At 47.7% G+C, this 8,301-nt stretch overlaps 1 long non-coding RNA gene across 1 annotated transcript; it reads right to left on the reverse strand.

The window, feature by feature from the left end:
* Positions 1-1,731: 1,731 nt before the first annotated feature.
* LOC142827121 (uncharacterized) lies at positions 1,732-7,321 on the reverse strand. Its single transcript, XR_012901555.2, has 2 exons — positions 6,986-7,321; positions 1,732-1,915 (listed from the first exon to the last, which is right to left on the reverse strand). It is a non-coding gene; the product is annotated as an uncharacterized LOC142827121 (long non-coding RNA).
* Positions 7,322-8,301: the final 980 nt, after the last annotated feature.

An 8,301-nucleotide genomic window follows, 5' to 3' on the forward strand; every position in this document is an offset into this window, starting at 1 on the left:
CCTGATTCAGCCGCTGCTGAAACTGACCAGGGGCTGAATCAGGACGCCTGGGGCAGAGCAGCTGGGGTGCTGCCGGGCTGGTCCAGTAGTGCCCAGAGTGGCGCTACGGGACCAACTGGCAGCGCCCCAGCTGCTGTACCACAGGCGTCCGGAGCAAAGCCGCGGAGCACAGGGGCAGCGGGACAGCCCAGACGCGCCGTGGCTGTCCTGCCGCCCTCAGGCTCCTTGGCTTTGCTCTGCTTTGCTCCCCGTCTCCCTGGTCTGCAGACCAGGGGGACAGGGAGCAAAGCGGCGGAGCACGCGGGCAGCGGACAGCCCAGACGCGTCTGGGCTGTCCGCTGCCCGCGTGCTCCGCCGCTTTGCTTCCTCTCCCTGGTCTGCTGGAGACCAGGGAGACGGGCCTCGTTCGTAACTGCGGATCCGACGTAAGTCGGATCCGCGTAACTCGGGGACTGCCTGTATACAACTGTATCAACTGTACACTAAGACTGAACATGAGAATATAGCACTTAAAATCAGAATTTACCAAAGTTCAAGTCGGGCATATGCAGCCTTAACTCTACCCCTTGTGCGTATGCATTATGAGTCTTCAATTACATAATTATATGTTGTTCTCAAATAAAATAGAGTATATATATTTTTTATTACTCTGGATGTAGTGTGTAATATCTTGTATGCTTACATTATTTTAATTTTCCTGGTGGCCTCATACTTCACATTCAGTTTTCAAAGGCTCCAAGCTCAGTCGAATCTACACCATTTTTCACAGGAACAATGGAAAGCATGTCTCAATGTCATCTTTCTTTTCCCAGCTATTTATCAGAAAAGATTGCAAAGCGGTTTTTTGTTTGAAAAATGTGGAGAATGCAGTCTAATAATAAAACTAGTGCTTCTGGCTAAGGCTTGGCATTGTTTAGACAGGCACTTGTAAAGTTTTCCTGTGTGATTCTGCCAGTGCAGATGGTGCCTTTGTATCCGAGGTCATTCAGCCCTGAATTCACTACTCTAAACCTGCCCTAAAGTTACATTCCTATTAAATGCACTAGAATCTCCTCTTATGCTCTCAGTCTCATTAACCAAATGGAACGGTGGTTCTGGGAAAAGCACAGAAATTCCAGATGTCTAGGGTTGATTTTTTTTTCCCCTGACAGGGAGCTTCAGTATTTACTTTATTTAATCATAGTTGAGTTATTTTTCTGATATTCTCTTGTGAGTTGTAACCAACGTGTGATGGTTTGGATCACAGAGATCCTCTTGAGACTGTCACCTGATGGGCTGATCATATTACTGAGATCACCTAGCTGCCTTCTGGGGTTCCCTACTGCCCTGTCCTGCTGAGATAAATGCTCTGATGTTGGCACAGAGATTGGGTCACAGCCCCTTGGCAGAGTATAACAGACACTGGTGACTGCTCAGCTTTGGGAGGGCTCAGTTACAGGGACTTGACAGCACCCAAGAGCATAGCCCCAATGGGCTAACAAACCCACATGAATCCATCTTGCTCTGTATAAAAGTTTTACATAGAGAAAGCTTATAAGTTTGCCCTCTTGACTAATGAGAGAGATGCACAGATGTTGTTCCATGCACACAAATGCAACAATAATTTACCCTAGGTTTGATGATAAACAAAAGTGATTTCATTAAGTGTAAAAAGTGGGATTTAAGTGGATGCAAGTGGTGACAGACAGATCAAAGAAAATTACTAAGATAAAATAAACAAAACACACCAGCTGTGCCTAGTAAAGTAAGAGAAATTGTTACAAATTATAATTTCTCTCCCTTATTTTTATTTCAAGGTGAAGTTCTTCAGGCCAGAGCTTATCTCTTTTCTGACCTCTGCCCAACTGCTTCTCCTTCTCATTAGAGGCCTTTGTTTCCAGGTCTCTTCTTGTGTCCTCTTGTGATGGGGCGCCGTCTGTGAAGCCAACTGAAGACAATCATTGTTTATTTCCCATCCCTTCCCAGAGTTCAGTCATGTATGCAAAATTAGCGTACACTTTTGACAATTTAAAAGTTACGTAAACAAAATTGATGTTCAATCTCACAGCATCAGACCCAAGTGAGATGGATTCTGCTGTTATAGAACAAGCAGGGGAGGCCTGAGCTGGCTGTCGGCAGCTGGCACCCCAGGTGGAATGTGCAATCGGCGCCACCGAACCCCAGGCAGATTGCGCGATCGGCACCCCCGCTTCCACAGCCCTCAATGGCGTGACATCATCATTGGGTGCACCGTTTAACGTGGCACCCTAGGCAACGGCCTAGTCGGCCTATACGCATGGGCCGCCCCTGAGGACAGGAGTGATGAAAGGGCAGGTTGCTGGCTGCCTGTGGTATTGGTAAAACCATTCTGGTAGGGTATTCAGCACTGCTTTTAAATGGTCACATGAGACTCATGGGGCTGAAAGCGCCTGTACTGGAGAGATCCTCTTGTTAGGGACATGCTTTTTCTATGGTTTTAGCTCCTTTTAAAATAGAATTTCCCCAGGGCAGGAAGTCTTTGTTCCATTTTTTCCCATCCCAGAAGGAAAAATATCAAATTCAAGATGGATTCCAGTATGAGGTGGTTTGGTCACATGTCACTGTAGAGCCAACCACAGTTTAGGCTTAGAGGAAAAACAAGACTATTCAGAGCCTTGTCATCAGCACTGGGCCATTAAGTCCCATAAGTACCACCAGTGGCTTTCATTAGAAAACCTAGATTAACAAACAGGTTTACACTTTATATTTTTAACTTCACATACAAGAAAGATACATGCAAACAGAATATACATATTTAGGGACTTACAAGCTCTTGAATAATAGGTCACTTGCCTCATGCATAAAGCATACTTGAGTTATGCATACTTATATTTAAAACACATTTCCATACAAAATATGGGGGCACAGTGTCATACAGCTCTCCAAGTGAATTGCTAAAGCCCTGTCTCCAAAAAAGAGATCTCATCCTTTGCTATACATTAGAGAGCCTGATTCTCCACTCTTTTAGTCTGGTTTTAAATCCAGAATATATTGTTTCAGTCCCGGAAAATGCAGTGGTTTAATCAGTGTAACAGTAGTGAAGACTTTTTTACTTTCCCCCACCAGTCTTTTACCATTGAAGTTTAAAGTTTCTCAGCTAGATAGCAGCAGAGAATGCAATCATGCTACCAAGAGCAGCTGCTGCTGTAATTTTTTTAGAAATGAGCAACCAAATTTATAAATATTCCAAGTACGACTCTAATAAGTGGACTTTGAGAAAGCAGTTATGATCCAGACTCCCAGCTGGCGTCAATCAGCATAACTCTGGCGCTCCCAGCACTCTAGATCACATGGAATTGCACCAGCTCAGAACGTGAGCCTGGATTTTAACGTGCTCATTTAGCCTGCTCCTGAGAGGTGGAGTGTCGAGGAGAGGTGCAGCTACTGTAGATACCTCTCAGGAGCTGGCCCTCACTTGGAGTTCAGAGACCAGTTTTCCATAATCATTTGCCTGCGGAACCCTTTCCTTTGCTTTGAGATGCCTACTAAAGAACACTGATCTACCCTATTAGGTGACAAGGTAACAGTTGCGCCCCCCTCTGAAGTTCAATTGTAGACATAGATTTAGCATAAACTTTTGATAATTTGTTTAAAAGCATCTAAGTTCCAAAAACAACATGGATGTTCAATTTCACACTATCAGAGTCAAGTGCAATGGATTCCACTGTCGTAGGACAAGGGTGACCAAAGAGCAAACAGCTGGCTGCCGGTGGTGTTGGTAAAGCCATCCTGATGGCACATTCAGCACTGCTTTTAAATGGTCACATGAAAAGCATGGGGCTGAGACCGCCTGTCATGCAGAGATCCTCTTGTTAGGGGCATGCTTTTTCCCCTGTGGTTTTAGAGTCAAATAGTCCTTTTAAAATCTCTGGCTTGTAGCAAAGAACACCTCATAAAGAACAAGGGGGACTGTGCTGCAGGGAGCAATCCTGCACAGAGAGGTAGTGAAGTGGGTGGTCAAACTAGCCACCTCCATCTCCCTATGTCAAACTCATGTATCCCAGAGAGAAATCTGAACCTTGTCTTTAAACTCTGCTGTACATTCCCCAGGAGGACCATAAATGTAGCAGGGAGCAGGGCTGTGCACAATCACGCACCAAACATTCATGGCCTGATTTCTAGACCAAACCTGTCAGCTTTCTCTGTGTCTGTATATATGCCTCCCACTTCCTCTCTCTGCTCTGGCAGCACAGCTGTCACTTGTACTCCCTGGGCAAGGTGCTCACATAACCCTGTCGATGGCAGCACAGGTGGGGTGTGAGTTGTTGCCAGCAGCACTGTTTTGCACTGCTGATTCTGACATCAGTCACAACAGTTTGCTCCTGGAACATCAAACAGCAGTTCCCTGTCACTTTCCCCTTCTGTCTCACTGTAGCCTCCTCCTGCTGCAGAATGGCTTTACCATGTAAATACAGTGAAGGAATCGCTGGCAACTCTGCATAGCCACTCCATATGTTAGAAGGACCTGCTCAGGTATCCAGTAGCAGAGGGATAGCCATGTTAGACTGAATCTACCAGAACAACGAGAAACCCTGTGGCACTTTATAGACTAACAGATTTATTGGGCAAAGACCCACTTCATCAGATGCATTAGTCTATAAGGTGCCACTGGACTTCTCGTTGTTCTGCTCAGGTATAATGGGAGTTGAATGCACAGCCCCATTTCACTGTTGTGTGTCCCTGTAGGAGCAAGCTCAGTTGTTGGCATCATTAACATCAGAGCAAGTCCAGCTATTCTATATCCCCCTGAAAAAGAGAGGGGAACATATGGCCTGTCGTTTCTGTCTTATTCTGAATTTCACCTAACTGATTTGACTAACTGAGGGTCTGGTTCTTGTTTACACTAAAGCCGTTCACACCATTCTGCTAGTTAAAAGGCCTGATCTTTTCCCCACCTCATTTCTCCTGGGCTGTAGTTGCTTTGCACTGCTCCTTACGAGGGAGCCAGAGGCGTGTGATGACAGTTTTAGTGAGGCATGCAACAACTCACTTGCCGTAGGGGGTCCAAAAGGATGTCTCCCATGCAGTGTGACCCATTCGTGTGGTGAACGTGAGGTCATGCTGTGTGAAGGATGCCATTTTGTTCTGGAGGGCAGATGGAATTGTGCAGTGGGCCACCGGTTGAGGAATACACAACCAATCAGGCCTGCAGTGCATGCTTTGCGCACATAGATGGCATGTCGGCTGGAGGCAGCTGTGGATGCTATTTGCCGCCAGTGCTTGGGTGATACTGAAATAGCATAGCCTATTCTATACTACCTGTTCCTGGTTCCTCTCAATACCTTTCCCTGCACTGGGGGCATATCTGGTGCAGGAATGCGGCACTCATCCTTGGTCAGTAGCATGCTTTCTTTCTCGGGGGATGGTAAAGGCATTGCAAGGTAGCACCACTGCCAATTAGCACAGCCATTTTGTATAGTTTTTCAGGAGAAAAAGAGTACAGTAGGGAACAGCAGCTTTGTCTAACAACCTGTTTCCTGATTTTTACAAAATGATTTCAGTCTGGAGGAAATGGTCCTGCAGCCAAGGATTCATTCTCGTTTCTAAGGTAATTTGTATCTTCTGTGAGCCAGATGAGGCTCAGACATTCAAAGCACATGTACAGGATGCAAATAATTTGACTGAAATGAATGGCAAGAGTGTGATTTTATATGGATTATCTGCTTTAGGGTGTTGTACTGAAATGAGGGTAATATTTGAATGCCTCCCAGGTGACTAGACTGTAATAACAAAGTCGTTGTGATGTTTCTGCTCTTCTACCTCTCCTTGCTTCTAGGAAGTTCTGTTTCCTTAAAATGTTTTTCAGAGGAGAGCATGTAACTGTCCAGTACAGGGCTGGGCACGATGCGGCCTTGTGGCTGGATCCAGCCCACCTAACACTTTGATCCAGCCTGCGGACTGTGTCTAGCCGCTTTTTATTTATATCCTACTACCGGTGCCATCAAATTTCCAGGTGGTGGCTCAGGCATCAGGATCTTATTTAAATGACTCCCAGCTCTCAGTCATGGTGCTATCCCGGCAGAGGCCGGAGCCATGTGCCCTTTAAATAGGCGCAGCAACTCTGAGCGGCTGCCAGGCAACACAGAAGTGGCAAGGCCACGAGCCGTGATCCCTTTAAATAGCAGCAATTTAAAGGGCTTGTGGCTCGCGAACCTGCTGCTTTCAAAATGACTGGGAGCTGCCCAGGATTGCTGTGGCTATTTAAAGGGTTCCTGGTCATGGCGCTACCCTGGCTGGAGCTGCAAGCCCTCTAAATAGTCACAGCAATCCTGGGCAGCTGCCAGGCAATGTGGTAGCGGTGGGGCCAGGAATTGTAAGCCCTTTGCTATGTTTTTAATTCAAAGCCTCTGGCCCCAGACAATTCTGGGAGGAGGCTAGTCCCCAGCCCCACCTTCCCGGCTCCAAACCCCGCCCCTTCAGGTCCAGCCTGTGACCAAGTACCAAAATTCATTAAGTAGCTCCCCGGCAAAAATTATTGCACAGCCCTGATCCAGTATGATTCCAGTATCCAAATTTTATTTCTTCAAAATCCTAGTTATCTGCATCCAGAATGTGTGTCCCCCTGCCCCTCTAACCCTGTTAATCACTGTCGGGGGGCTCCCCCCTGGTTTGGGGTTGCCACCCCCATCCGGGGCATAGTTCGGCCCACCTGGGCCTACCCCCCAAAGTACAATGCCCCTCTCTTAGGGGAAATATGGCCTCCTCGCCTAGTCCTCCAGATGCGGGCTCTGCAGCCTAGTCCTCGGGCCGAGCTCCCCACTCGCCAGGGTTCAGGGCAGGAGGGGTAGGGGGGCCCAGGCCCTCCCTCTCCACCGGCCCCGGCCCAGGGACCTATGAGCAGCGGGTGGCTCCCACCACTGGCTCGGCGGGGGCTCCTCCCCGCAACACACCGAGCCCTCAGGGGCTTTTCCAGCTCCCTGCCCTGGGTCACTTCCTACCCCCTGTCCCCGGCCCGTAGCGGTTCCACCTGTCGGCGTTGGGCGGGTGGCTGTAGCGGCATTTCCCCAGTCAGCATCGGGGTCGGCAGTGTCCGGCTCGGTGCCTGGGTCCCGGGGTGTCGGCCGGCGGCTCCTTCGTTGGGGTCGGGGTCAGGCCCGGCTTGGGCCTGGCAGCGGTGCGTTCAGCCATCCCGTCGACTCCCTCCTCGGCAGTTGGGTGCTCCCTCCACCTCTGGCCACAGTCTCCCTCTTCTGAGCAGGCCAGTAGCCTTTTATACCTATGCTCCCCTTGGAGCATGCCCTGTAGGGCTGTGTGGGTGGGGCCCTCTCCACCCCCGGCACCAGGTGGTTTCTCTGGGCTTGAGTGCGGGGCGGGGCTGCCCGGTCACAATCACTTACGTTTATCCAAACACTTGGTTATCTAAAAGTTTTGCACCTCTCTCAGGCCAATCAGATACACAGAATCATATAATTCTAGAACTGGAAGGGACCTCAAGAAGTCTTTGACTCCAGTCCCCTGCCCTCATGGCAGGACCAAGTACTGTCTAGATCATCTCTGGTAGATGTCTGTCTAACCTGCTCTTAAATACATCCACTGATGGAGATTCCACAACCCCCCTAGGCAATTTAGACCAGTGCTTAACTACCCTGACAGTTAAGAAGTTTTTCCTAATGTCTAACCTAACACTGCATGAGAGTGTACTGTCTATAAAACATTGCATTGCCTGTAATCTTCATGTAAGTACAAATCTGTTCCCAATACGTGCAGACACAGACATGAAAAAACTTTCAAAGAGGTTGTAAACCTGCATACAACATGGCACTTCTTGCTCAAGATTTTACTTAAAATGAAAAGGCCTGAAGCTACAAACTGTGCTCTCACTGAATTCACTGGGAATTCTGTTGAGCACCTATACTTTTCAAACAAAATGCATGTGATCAGGTGCTATGCTGGTTAAGTTGCCAGAACCGATAACTATGAAACATCCTATTGCCTAGACAGCACTAAAATGTAACAGGAATAATGTGACTCACCTATCCCCTTAGTAACATGAATGATACTAGGGTTTGAACGAGCAGAACTTGTCATTTGGATATGAAAGGAGCTGAGAGAGTGTGCAGACACTGAATGCCTGAAGATTCCACGGGGTGTCTCAGGGAATGGAAAAAAGTCAAGGCCACCAAAACTTTGTGTCAGGCAATGTGATGCAGATGGCATCGTCTCCCTAGCAACCATCAAAAAAACGCATTGCTATAAAATGAAATCTAGATAGCTATTTATTCATAAGATCACATGGGTCAGATGTTGTTTATCTCTTTCCTGTCTTTTACAAAAATCACTGGG

This window comes from Pelodiscus sinensis, chromosome 1 (assembly GCF_052426305.1).
Source record: "Pelodiscus sinensis isolate ZL-2025 chromosome 1, ASM5242630v1, whole genome shotgun sequence".
Lineage (NCBI taxonomy): Eukaryota > Metazoa > Chordata > Testudines > Trionychidae > Pelodiscus > Pelodiscus sinensis.